Source organism: Hetaerina americana, unplaced genomic scaffold (genome assembly GCF_022747635.1).
Source record: "Hetaerina americana unplaced genomic scaffold, ioHetAmer1.1.p SCAF_1, whole genome shotgun sequence".
Taxonomy (NCBI): domain Eukaryota; kingdom Metazoa; phylum Arthropoda; class Insecta; order Odonata; family Calopterygidae; genus Hetaerina; species Hetaerina americana.
The window spans coordinates 16927203-16939869 of NW_027286069.1; the positions used below are offsets into that span (position 1 = coordinate 16927203).

The 12667-nt window shown below is 40.9% G+C and overlaps 1 long non-coding RNA gene across 1 annotated transcript; it reads right to left on the bottom strand.

The window, feature by feature from the left end:
• Positions 1 to 305: 305 nt before the first annotated feature.
• On the bottom strand, positions 306 to 3928 carry LOC139700272 (uncharacterized). The gene is made up of 3 exons (XR_011703670.1): positions 3809 to 3928; positions 817 to 1037; positions 306 to 590 (listed from the first exon to the last, which is right to left on the bottom strand). It is a non-coding gene; the product is annotated as an uncharacterized lncRNA (long non-coding RNA).
• Positions 3929 to 12667: the final 8739 nt, after the last annotated feature.

Sequence of the window (12667 nt, forward strand, 5' to 3'; positions counted from 1 at the left end):
ATGGCAGATGGTGTCTATATATTCATAGGGCCATTATTTTTTTGAGGTTAGAATATTTTCATTTAAAATTACCTGTACTTTTGGTAACAATTAAATCAACATTTTTACTGTGTTAACCTCAGAAAAACATTTTTTAGATTAATACCTCATTTCCTCTTTTTAACTCTTAAAAAGCATATTAAGGCAAAATTATTCATTCAAAAGTTACACAAATAGAGATTTAAAAATTAGAAAACATTCATTCTTTCTTATAATCTTTATTTCTCATAAATACATTTGTTGAGATACATGTGTGTTAGAAATTGCATCAGTGTTCCAAATATCCCTTTTTAACCAAAACATTTTACTGAAATACCCTCATAGCCACAATCCACAAAGTTACTGTGTGGAGTTGCAGTCTATTCAGATGCCTCATTTAAGGCTGACACCCACATGAAGTGCACTTCTTTAGATGCTGACGGCACAGTCCAACTTGGCACCAGCAAGGAAATATACAGTGTCTTATTTCCGACGGTGAGGAAGCTTGCTGAACAACCGTGATTCCCATGGATGCTCCTCTTCTCACCTAGCATAAGCATCCAAGGGAAGACCTGAGGAAAAGCAATTTAAATACATATTCAAAAGGTCTAAGAAATATTTACTGGTTTAAGATTGAAATATTAGTTCCCCTTTATAATTTAAAAAAATGGAAACTCACTTCAAATCTATATATATAATTAAATTGAAATATAAGATATAAAGCTTTAATTAAAATGGAAATGAATTTCATTCAAATGGTATTTTAGTGAAACTGATGAAAATGAGGAAGATAATCACAAGTGAAGCAGACGTCCGCTTCATATAGGGGTGGGAGTCAACTACTGCTCTCTTGATTGGATAGTCCTTTCCATGCATTTTTTAATGGATATCCATCATCCATGTTGATATTTCTCGGTCTTGTACAAGAAAGCTTCGAAAAATACCTTCGAGCTGAAGATGCAGGCAGGATGGCCAGGGAAACAGTTGTCACCAAAAGACAACCAATGTTGATGGAGAACCTAGAAATATAAAGACAAGTATTACAATTATTTGTTGTTTAAAACTTTATTAAATGATAAATAATACTTCATTAAGAGAATTTCCCAAGTTTCAATTAGAAACCACTATTTATTCCTTATTTTCCATGAGATTGGTATTAAGCTATAAATTATTACATCCATTACCATTGGGCTTTTATATGAAATTGCTGATCTATGATAATTTATATAGATGTTATGATTTCTAGCTGAAGAAGAGAATATTGCTATTTGCATGAAAGACATGGATATTATTTATAATTAGGAAAGAGGTGGCAAACATACATTACAGAGAAGGAATGGTAAGAAAATTTACATTTTTTGAATGAGCGCCTATATGGTTGAAGTTAACTCTTTACATGCATACAGATCATCCCCAGAACACTATTCCATAAGATTCCAATGGAGAAAAATGTAGAATGATACACAATTTTTATACCTCTAAGAGACTTATGCCGGGACCGAATAGTATAAATCAAAGTTCACAGTTTAGAACAAATTATTAACATCAATATTCCATTCATCAGTTTATGAAACCTGTAGACCTAAAACACCTTGCTGTTGAATGTATAAAATAATTTATCTTGACGAGATTGAAATCTATATCCTCTAGCAATATTGCACCATTAAATGCAAGGACCTCTGTCTTTTTGCAAAAATGGTACAGGAATATGCTGAGGCTGATAGTTTCCCCTAAAATGAAAGTTAAAAATTTACATAGTTGAGTAATTTTTAGTGATTTAATTTATTTTTCTATTGACATTTTGTCACAACATTTTATAAGAATGAATAAGTCAAAAATTGGCAATAATTAAGCCATCTCGCAAAAGTTGATTCTTATTGAAATAATTTTCCAATACAAAGAAAAGATGAAAGAACGATAAGAGCAACCATAACATGACACCTGCACATTATTTGGAATAATTTAAATTTACATTAGCTCTAATAATGATTTATTCATCTCTTAGAGAAAATGATGAAGTTCTTGAAATAACAGTTACTGTGGGTAAAAATAATTTTTTTTAATTAAGCTGAGGAATTAAAGATAATTCCAATTTTACTGAAATTATTTTAATTGGGTTTAACTTTATTCATTAAAAAATATATTGAATACATATGCAACAAAGTTATGTGATTTTCCAGAAAGGAAAAGGCTAAGACAAACATTAAAGTAGGAAGGATAAAACTAGAGCTAGTGGATTACGTATCTCAAAAGTGGTTTCGACCAACACGGTCAAAGTAGTTGGGATGCAAGGAGAAGAATTGCGCTAGGCAAAGAGGCTTTCACAAGGAGGGAGTTGATGATAGGGACAGTAAGGATGTTAAGAATAGACTCGTTAAAACTTTGATATGGAGCATAGTTAAGTACAGCATGGAAACGTGGTCACTGAAGAAGGATGATAAATTCAGATTGGCAGATTTTGAAATGTGTGTGTGGAGAAGGTGCAATGGACCGAAAGGAAGACAAATGAGGAAGTACTGTGTGGTGGGCGAAGAGGGGTTTGTGGGGAGCAATCCTAAGGAGGTAGTAAAAATGGATAAAGAGCATATTGGTCAGCAGTGGAATGTTGAAAGCTGTGATCGAGGAGAGAATGTTAGGCAAACGAGGAAACGGCAGGAACAGGGTAGGGATGTTGGACGGGATGAAGGGAGGAAGAAAGTACTCTGAGATGAAGAGGGACCTGGCATAGAGTAGGATGCTGGATTGTGTTTTGTTAGTAGTCGCAAAATATTTATTTGGTAGTTGTGTCCATCAAAAACCTACCTTAACCGGTAGATTATCTTATAATAATACTTTTTTAAACTGACAAAATTAAGGAAACTGCGACTAATTTCGCAGAGCTCCAACACGCCGGGACTGTTGTTTTGTTTGCCTCAGGACTCTTGGGAAACGCATTCTAGACGCTCGCAAATCCGACGCTAGATTTGAGCGCGCAGCCTCTGTGCTTGGATGGCGAGCGCGTTACTAATAAGGGTACCCCGTCGCGTACCAAGGAATGAACTACAAAATTCTACAATGAGGGAGAATTAGACGTCGCAAATCGACATTTCAAGATGTGTGTACACAAGAATTGGAAGCTACCGCGGCCGTGATTGCAACCTCAGTATTGCCGAGGATCGACAATAATTGTAATTCAATTGGAGGTGGCCGAAAGCAAAGGTCATTAGCGCCATTAGGGATGGATGAGAAAAGAAGAAGGGTGAAGAGAAACCTGACGTCGGCAGTAGTCAACTTTTAACGTAAGGCGCGAAGGGGTCCCCAGTTGAACGTCCAAAACGACGGATGGAACACTCACTCAAAGTGCTCTCCACAAAGCACCTTCTTCGTAGGAATCGAGACGCCACTGAAAAATGCTTGCTGACTCGAGCATCCAACTAGGACCCCCTGGGTGGGAAGCCAGTACGTTACCCACCGGAAAATCCCGATCCCCAGTGATGACAATTACGGGGCCATCATTATTCATTCCCAGGATAATAACCAACGACAATTGAGCCAAGCTATAGATCGGATTTATCGCGCACTTCAACCCTTTGCTAAATGTAAGTATATACGGTCGCTAGCAGGGGAAAGGACATTTCAAAATTTTTGTAGGCTGACTACATACGTATCAACATGCAACCGTCAATTTTTGAAAGTGGCCCCAAGATCTAGATAATCGAAACACGACAATAAGAAACTTGATACACTGAGCACCTCTTTTAAGAAGCCACCACCGCCTCCGCACGTGGGCTTGTATTAAATACCCACTCACCAATGATTTAGAGCTGCCCGTGATTTCGACTGCTTAATCAGGGCCAGAGTAGCTCGACGATATGCCCTCGCGGGTTTCACGAACTCCGGGATAGCAATGAGTCCATCCGCTTCGCCTGGCTCATCCCGGCTCTCAAAGCGAACTGACTGGCCCGACGGTAAGTAAGGGGGGACTTTGGGGGGAAAGAAGGGGAGGCTAGGGGGATTTGTTGAGTGGGAGACTTCGCACAAGGGAGAGTGAAATTGGGACGGTGGAAAAGGAGGCGGAGAAAATTGTTAGCCCATTTCAATTCCGAAAGTGCGCCTTTCGCGTATCTTCGCAGGACTTTGCACTGGAGCGAACTGGAGTCCTGCAGTTAACCGCTCCCTTCCTCGCCGAAAGCTTGAGTGCCGTGTGAACAACTGCCTCCAAGACCACCACCCTACAATGCAATTGCGCGCCACTCCAGAAATGCGCGCGCGTCATCAAACGAGCCAACGTGTGCCATTCAGTGAATCCAGACTTGGGGGTGTCATTGCTAGTCCATGACTATACAAATACATGCCGGAACGCAAATGTAAGTAAATGAGCCCAATGATGATGCTAATGCCTTGAGACCGGAAAAATAATTTGCAAGTTCCAATTAAATTGGCGATAAATTGCCGTGGGGAAAATTTCATCAGGAACTCCGTTAAAGAAATGTGCGTGGCAACTACTATTCCTCAGGGTGTGGTATGAACCTGAATATTTCCTTAGTTTTCTTTGAGTTTATTGTATAAGGGCATGACACCTTGTACATTACGGGGAGGGTGGGGTGGATGGAGGGTCAGAGGAGAGGGGGAGGGAGGGTTGAGGCAAAGCAGCATTGCCAATCCCGCCTCGGAAGTGCGATGAGTCAACTGCGTCCCATCGGACGGACTATGCACTGCACTGGAATATACTTGAGTAGCATTCAATTCCTCTTTTGTGGTGACGCTATCATCGCTTTGATTGCTCTCAATTCCCCTACCCTCATACGGGTAGGGGGATTGAGAATTCTCCCACAATATCCCTTCCTGTCGTAAGAGGCGACTAAAAAGGCGGGGAGACATACCCGAAAACTATCCCCAAGTAAGAAAGAGATACTTCCAACTGAATCCTGCTGTGAAGATGGGGAATTCAATAAGATCACATGGGCTCTACCATAGACAGTTCAGAGACAGATACAGACAAAGAATCACATGATTTACCAAATTACGAAGTAGTTAGATGGCTAAGTCGTTGGAAAGTTCTGAGTAGAGTATTTGAATTAAGAAAGGAAATCGGTTATTTCCTGTAAAGTAAAGGCAAGCCACAGCCATTACTGTCTGATGAAGAGTGGGTATGGAAATTGGCCTGTGCTGCTGATATAATCAGCCATTTTTATTTCAGAACCTAAAACTGCAAGGAAGGAAAAATGAAGTTTTTGATCTAGACACCCACCAAAATCCTTTAAGATCTAAACTTGTCATGTTTTTAGAACAAGTACAGGCCAACTACTTGAGGGACTTGCAGCAGGGCAAGGTCTTCATGGCCAAAGCAACAGTCGAGTTCCCCACATCATTTGCATGCAAGATCATTAAAGGGCTCCAGCTGCAGTTTCAGGAGCGGTTTTCTAACTTGGCTTCAAAGGCAGAAGAAATGAGACTGTTACAAAACCTATTTGAAGCATCTGTGGCCCCAGATGAACTTCAGCTGGAAGTAATTGAGTTGCAAGCAAATGATCGCCTTAGGGATAAGTTCGAAGGATTGATGGGTTTTTACCAGTTTTTGCCCAAGAAAGACTATCCTAATGTCAAAACGTTTGCATCAAGGTAACTCTCAGTCATTGGAATAACATACTTGAGTAAAAAACATTTTCAAATTGTTCTTCACATATGCAAAGAACGATTTGAGAACAACCTTGTCCGATGATAATCTCAGGTAAGTTTTAGTGTTAGAGACATCAAATCTAAAGCCAGAAATATCTGTTAATTTGGCATCCAGGATACAATTTCATCATTCCCACTTATACAGGTTTTCTTGTGTAGTGTATAAATGAGTTATTAAATAATAACTGAATAAAATAAATAGTAAATAAAATTAAATAAATACTAACAAACGTCTGTTTTGATTCTTTTTTATTTGGACCTCGATTGTGTAGTCAGCCCCCAAACTGACGTTGATAGCTCATGCGGCCCTCAGGCGGAAAAGTTTGAAGAAAAGTTGTAATGGAGGGTATCACTTTTCAAACACAAAATCTGTGGTACGGCTTTCAGGCATTCAAATATCCCAGTTTGAGGACATTTTTACCGTCATGAGAGCGGAATTAAGGATTCCCACTGAGATCCTAGACATAAGATCAGTTGCAACAACTTCAGAGTGTAAATATCAATCGCCATGACTGGGATTCGATCCCAGAGCCTCGATATCCGGTCGAGTGCTTTAGCCACTTATGCTATTGAGGCGTCCTCTTAAACTCTGAAATTTTGGGGCTTTTAAAGGAACGAGATGTTGTGACGAAATACCGTACATACAATGTCACAGGCATTCGTATTCGTGCGCGACGCGCCAAAGTCTACGAGGTTAAAGCCAACTTTTAAACACTTATGGTGTTTATGCATATTAGCGGATGACTCCGTTAAAAGTTACTGTTGCGGCATCTCCCGCAGTTTCTTTGGAATTTGATAAGATCAGTTATTTATAGCTTATAATTGTCATAATTTTCAGATGTTTTTTATCTCTTTTAATTCATTTCTATTAACGTCACTGAGATAATGTCTCATTTCCAATTACAGTATTTGAAAACGAGCCTATACTCACCATGCATGAGTTTCTAAATGATTCAAGTGCCGTATTTTACCATCGATAACGTCATCCATACAAAAAAGTTCAGATGACCGAGAAAAATGACGACGCGCGTTATGTAATGAAAATTGAAAAAATCCAAACATTTACATACCTATGCGCACAATAATTTAAAGAAGAGTGTCGCAAAAATAAATTAGCCTGGAAGTATATCTTTCTAATTGCATTCCATTTTATACAGGTCTGCTACTGTTACAGATATTTCCTCTCACAAATCCATGAGAAAAAAAGTAACAATTTCTATTCTTCGTGTATTCTAATGCGTTGCACTTCTTTATTCCAATCTCGTATAATAGTACTCCACGTATGCGTAGAGTACGTCGCATTATATTCACGAAAGTATAAATATATGATAGGATAGGTAGGTCACTCGAATCCAAGAAATTCGTCACCTGAATCACAACAAATGAATAAAGTACATTTATTATCTCTTCAAGCACATAACCGCGTTCGCTCTCCGAAGTTAACTCTTCCTCATCTTCTAGCACTGGCGTTGAAATATTACATTCGCTTTTTCAAATCCATTTTTTTACACAAGTCACTCTGACACCCTGCCGACTTTCCAGGATCCACCGGCTTATTTCTTTATAAGGCACTCTTTAAATCCTTCCCGATTCCGTAAACATCGCTGTATATGTTTGTCTTCTCAATGGATAATTTTCTTGAGAAAATTCTAAATTACAAAAGTTTAACTCAATTCAGGTTTGAAACAATCACCATGTAGGCGGCACTTTCATAGACCTTAGAGTGTGCCTAGGACAGCTGAGTGCCAATAGTAACATAGCAAATAAAACTAGAAAATTCTCTTTCATTCATATATATATTATTATTATTATTAGGTAATCTACCGGTTAAGGTAGGTTTTTGGATGGACATAATTACTAATTAAATAATTTGTGACCCCTAGCAAAACACAACATTCTACTTTACTTCAGGTCCCTCTTCAGCTCTGAGTACTTTCTACCTCCCTTCATCCCGTCCAACATCCCTATTCTGTTCCTTCCCTTTCCTCGTTTGCCTAACATTCTCCCCTCAATTACAGTCTTCAACATCCCGCTGCCGGTCAAAACCCCCTTCATCCACATTTCCTGGCTCCATAGGATTTCTCCCAACAAACCCCTCTCTTCGCCCACCATACCAAGTACTTCCTCATTTGTTTTCTTCTCTGTCCATTTCACCTTCTCCATTCTTCTCCACACCCACATTTCAAAAGCCTCCAGTCTACGTCTATCCTCCTGCTTCAATGACCACGTTTCCGCGCCGTACATAGCTACGCTCTTCTTGTTGTGGATTAGCCTCCTTTCCCTCCAATCTATTCCTATTTTCTGCAATATACTCATTAGGTTTTCCCAATGCACTCTATCAAACGCTTTTTCGAAATCTACGAAACAGGCAAATACCTCCTGGTTGTGTTCTATATTCCTCTCGATTAATAATCTCATTACTGCAATGGCATCACGCATACCTCTCCCCTTCCTAAACCCAAACTGATCATCCCCTAAGTAATCATTTGCCCTACTCTCTATCCTTTTGCTTATGATCCTGAGAACAACTTTAGCTGCGTGGGATATCAAACTAATTGCCCTGTAGTCCTCACATGACGTGGCATTTAGCTTTTTCGGAATAGGAACTAAAACTGATCTCACTAAGTCTTCCGGCCAGACTCCCTCCTCATAAATACTGCAGATCACCCCATATAGCCTCTTCCTCCCACATTTTCCTAAGCATTTTAAAAGTTCCGCGGGAATGTTATCCACCCCCACGGCCTTATTTAGTTTCATCTCCCTTAATGCCCTTTCTATTTCATTGTCTAGTATGCCTGGACCTAAGCTGTCTTCCTCTACGTCATTTTCTTTTTCAATGTCTAACTTTGTTGGTCTGAGTTCTTTACTATACAGTTCTTCTATATATTCCTTCCATAGCATAGCTCTTCCTTTCTTACTTCCCGATAACGATTTAACTTTGCTGCACAGCGCACCGATTTCACCCTTCCTCTGCAGACTTTCCATATCCTCGCACTGTGTCTTCCACCATGCTTCTTTTGCTTTATTTGTTGCCCGCCTCAATTTATTGTTCAATTCTTTGTACTTCATTTTGCCTAATACTGTATTTATATTCTTCCATTTTCGCCGCTCATCCATCTTTGTAATCATCTCATCCATGATCCATGGTTTCCTAGTCCTTTTAGCGTTAACGGTTCCAATAGTGTCTTTTGCGGCTTTAGACAACCCTTTCTTGATTCTTTCCAATTTTTCTTCGATAATACTTAGCTCTTTACCATCCTCCATGATTTCCTCTACCACCTGTTTGTATTCCTTCCTTTTCAAACCATTTAATGCTACTACATTCCATTTTCTAACTCGCCGCCCCTGCCTTATCTTTTTGAACAAATAAATTGCGGTCAGAGTCCGCATCCGCTCCTGGGAAGCTGTGCGAATTTATCACACTGTTCCTAAACCTGTGTCTAACCAGGATATAATCTAGCCGATACCTTTCTGAGTCACCTGGCATTTTCCATGTATACCTGCATGTTTTGTGGTGTCTAAATCAAGTGTTGGTGATGACTAGCCCCTATCTCCTGCAGGACTCAACTGCGTTCTCCCCGCGGTCTACCCGAATAATAACGAAGTTCGTCGGTTCTGCTTTTATCTCTACTAGTAGTATTCTATCCGTTACCTGCTCTATGTTGACTACGCTTCTTCCTACTTCTTCATTTAATACTATGGCAACCCCTCGTTGGCTCTCGTCCCCGCCGCTGTATATTATTCTATACTTATCACTTCAGTAATCCCCACTATCTTTCCAGCTCACCTCGCGTAGACCTAAAATATCTATTTTTCCCCTTCCCATCTCTCGCTTAATATTCTCCAATTTCCCTGTCCGCATCATTGTCCTAACATTTCACGTTCCTAATCTAACTGAATTGGTCTTCTTCTCCTGCGTCCTCTGTCCTGCTGCTGCTGGTTTTCCCTTGCAAGGGTTTCGTGGGATGACGACCGCGGAAGCCTTGCCTCTCCCGCTGCCGGGCACGACACACGGCCGATTGGGCCGAGCCCCGTGGTTGCCAGGACTCAAAATATCTATATTGTCCATCACATTGTTCTTGGGAATGATAATTGAGGTGGTTTCCCGTTGCCTTCCTCAATAGTGTTTTTAACGTGACACCATCACTTACTGGCCGCCCCACTGGGGTCAGACGCCATTGCAGACATTTTAAATCATTCTATTCGACACTTAAACCTCTCTAATTTTTTAGCATGATCTCCCCTACCATAGAGCGCTGGGGGTAATAATTTTCAACGGCCCTAGTAGAGACTCCCAATTGAAGCAAGAGCTTCAATCTGTCGTTTAACCTTCGCTTCGTGAGTGATTCCCAGCCTAGCTGTTCCAATATTTTGGATACGCTACTAAGTTTATCATAACAACATTTTAAAAATCTAGCTCTTCTACACTGCGCGCGATCCGATTCGTCAATTAATCCAAATTCGTTAGGATCCCATAAACTTGTAGCGTATTCTAAATGAGACCAAACCAGCGGCAGATAACATATCTCGTTGACTTTTTCATCACATTTACCTAGTACTATTTGGATAAATCCTGATTTCTTGTTAGCTTGTCCTCATATGCTCCGTATGTTTCACCCAGGAGGGGTCGGGAGTGAGGGTAACGCCTATGTACTATTTAGTCGAGTCTACACATTCCATTTCAGTGTTTCAAATGCAGTATATCATGAGCCTTTATTTCATCGAATTTCATCGAATTAATATTTTATAAATTATGTATGTGTACACCTATGAACTCTCCCATGGACCCCTCCACCATGACGCGGTGGAAGAGCTTGTGCGTTCCGATGACCACTAGCGCTGTGCTGGCGGGAGTTATGAAAATTACCTGGTTGGTTCACCCTGGTTGGGTCACCCATACCAGAAGGGTCGAAGGTTAGGAGCCAGATGAAAGGTAGTTCGCGCAGCGTCTGTTCCTCAGTGAGGCCGCTGGCATGGATGTGTCCTGGCAACTACGGGGCTCGGCCCAATCGTCCGTATGTCGTGCCCGGCAGCAAGGGAGGCCGCGGTCGTCATCTCACGAAAACCTTGCAAAAGAAAGCCGACAGCGGCAGTACATATAACGCAGAAGAAGACCGAATCAGCTAGAATAGGAACTTGAAACGTTAGGACAACTTTTACGACTGGAAAATTAGAGAATATACAGGGAAGAATGGAAAAAGGAATTATGTGTAGATGTTTCAGGAATATGCAAGGTGAGAAGGAAGGATAGCGGGGATTACTGGAGTGATAGTTATAAAGTAATTTACAGCGGAGGGGATGTGACAATTCACCCCATTCTATAAGAGAGGGGCTACTTACTTCCTGTACTCTGGACAAAATATTCCCGCTGTTTAAAACGCGTGAAAATCGTGCGAGAAAGCGAAAAGTGAGGTTCAGGAAACTTCTCAACAAAAAGTAAAACTGCAGCGAGAGGTCACCGACGAACAAAGCCAAGAGTTGTCTGCTCGCGATAACCCGACCAACACTCGCTTGCTTCTTGCGCCTTAAGGTCGTCCAGTCCATTTGGGATAGCGGGAAAGGTGATGTTTTACTCTGGGAGGGCAATGCTGAAATGGGACAGAGAGGGAAAGGGTGAGTGGTGGGGAGGAAAGGCCAGTTTTCACTCTTACGCCCGAGTAGGCCAGCTTGTTTCCTTGTTTGATTGCACCCGACATTGAGCCATTTTGAAATTATTTAAGGTTATACATGTATTCTGCTTCTTTTTTCCCGGCACAATCATCATTGTGACGAATTTGTACCTTTCCCCAAATAAAAATAAAAAAGCACATTTAAGTTTGAAGGAAGCGCTTTTCACTACTATCATCTACCACTGATTTCAATTATTTTTTTCTGACATTAAGTTTACTTTTAGTTTTATTTAGTACCCTGCGAGCCTTCACTAGGGTGTGTGATTACATACCAGACTACCCTTGACCCAAAACACCTTTCCCTCCTACAAGGTCCGGCAAACATTTTATTCTGACCCCTTATCGTAGGCGGGAAAAATTACATCTTATACCTATTTCTTCTGCACTTAATTTCTCCGCTTTAATGGACATGATCTCTCCAACCGTGGAATGACAGAGCTAGTAACACAAGTAGGCCACCTGGAAGACTTGGGGATCAAGATGGTGCGGGGGCTAACGTACTGGCTTCCCACCCTGAGGGCCCGGGCTCACGATGTCCTTCATTTAAATTTTGGAAACAATAGCCCAAACGAGGGCCCGGGTTCAAATCCCGGCGGTGTTGAATATTTTTCAGAGGTATCTCGATCCCTACTTGAGGTGCTTTGTGGAGGGCACTTTGAGTAAATACGCCGTCCGTCGGATGGGACGTTAAACTGCGGACCCCTTGGCGCCTTTCGTAAACAGTGGGCTAATGCCGACGCCGGGTTTCTCTCCACCCTTCATCCTTTCTTGTCCATCCCATATGGCGCAAATGACCTCAGCTGTCGGTCGCCTCCCCTAAATACTACTTCTGCCACTTCGAATGAATTTTTTAACATTAAATTTAACAAAGGTTTCTAAACTCTTTTAAAAGGTTTACAATTTTTTGGGCAATTAAGAGCGATATTTTCGTAAGTGAACATTGGGCCAACGTCGTTCTTTGGTGATAAACGCTCATAAGGATTTTCTTCATTAAAATTATGGAAAAAAAAGCAGTAATAAATCTATTGTGAGATTTTAGGCCCGTACCGAGAGTTGCCTCAAGTCTTCGCCCTCATGTGCCGGGATCGCTTGTACTTCCTTCTGACAGTGGAAAAGAGCTTCATTCGAATTCGAAACTTCCTTTGTGTGAACAACCAAAATAATGGAAACCTTTGCCTTCTTCGCGTTGACTACCTTCGAAAAGGAGATAGAAATCCTTCCTACATTCTCAACCGTGTCTGTAAAGGCTCGCTTCGTAGGAATTACTCTCAGCACGGGCTACCCCACCCTTGTCCTCAATAAGGAGACTTGAAATGAAATGG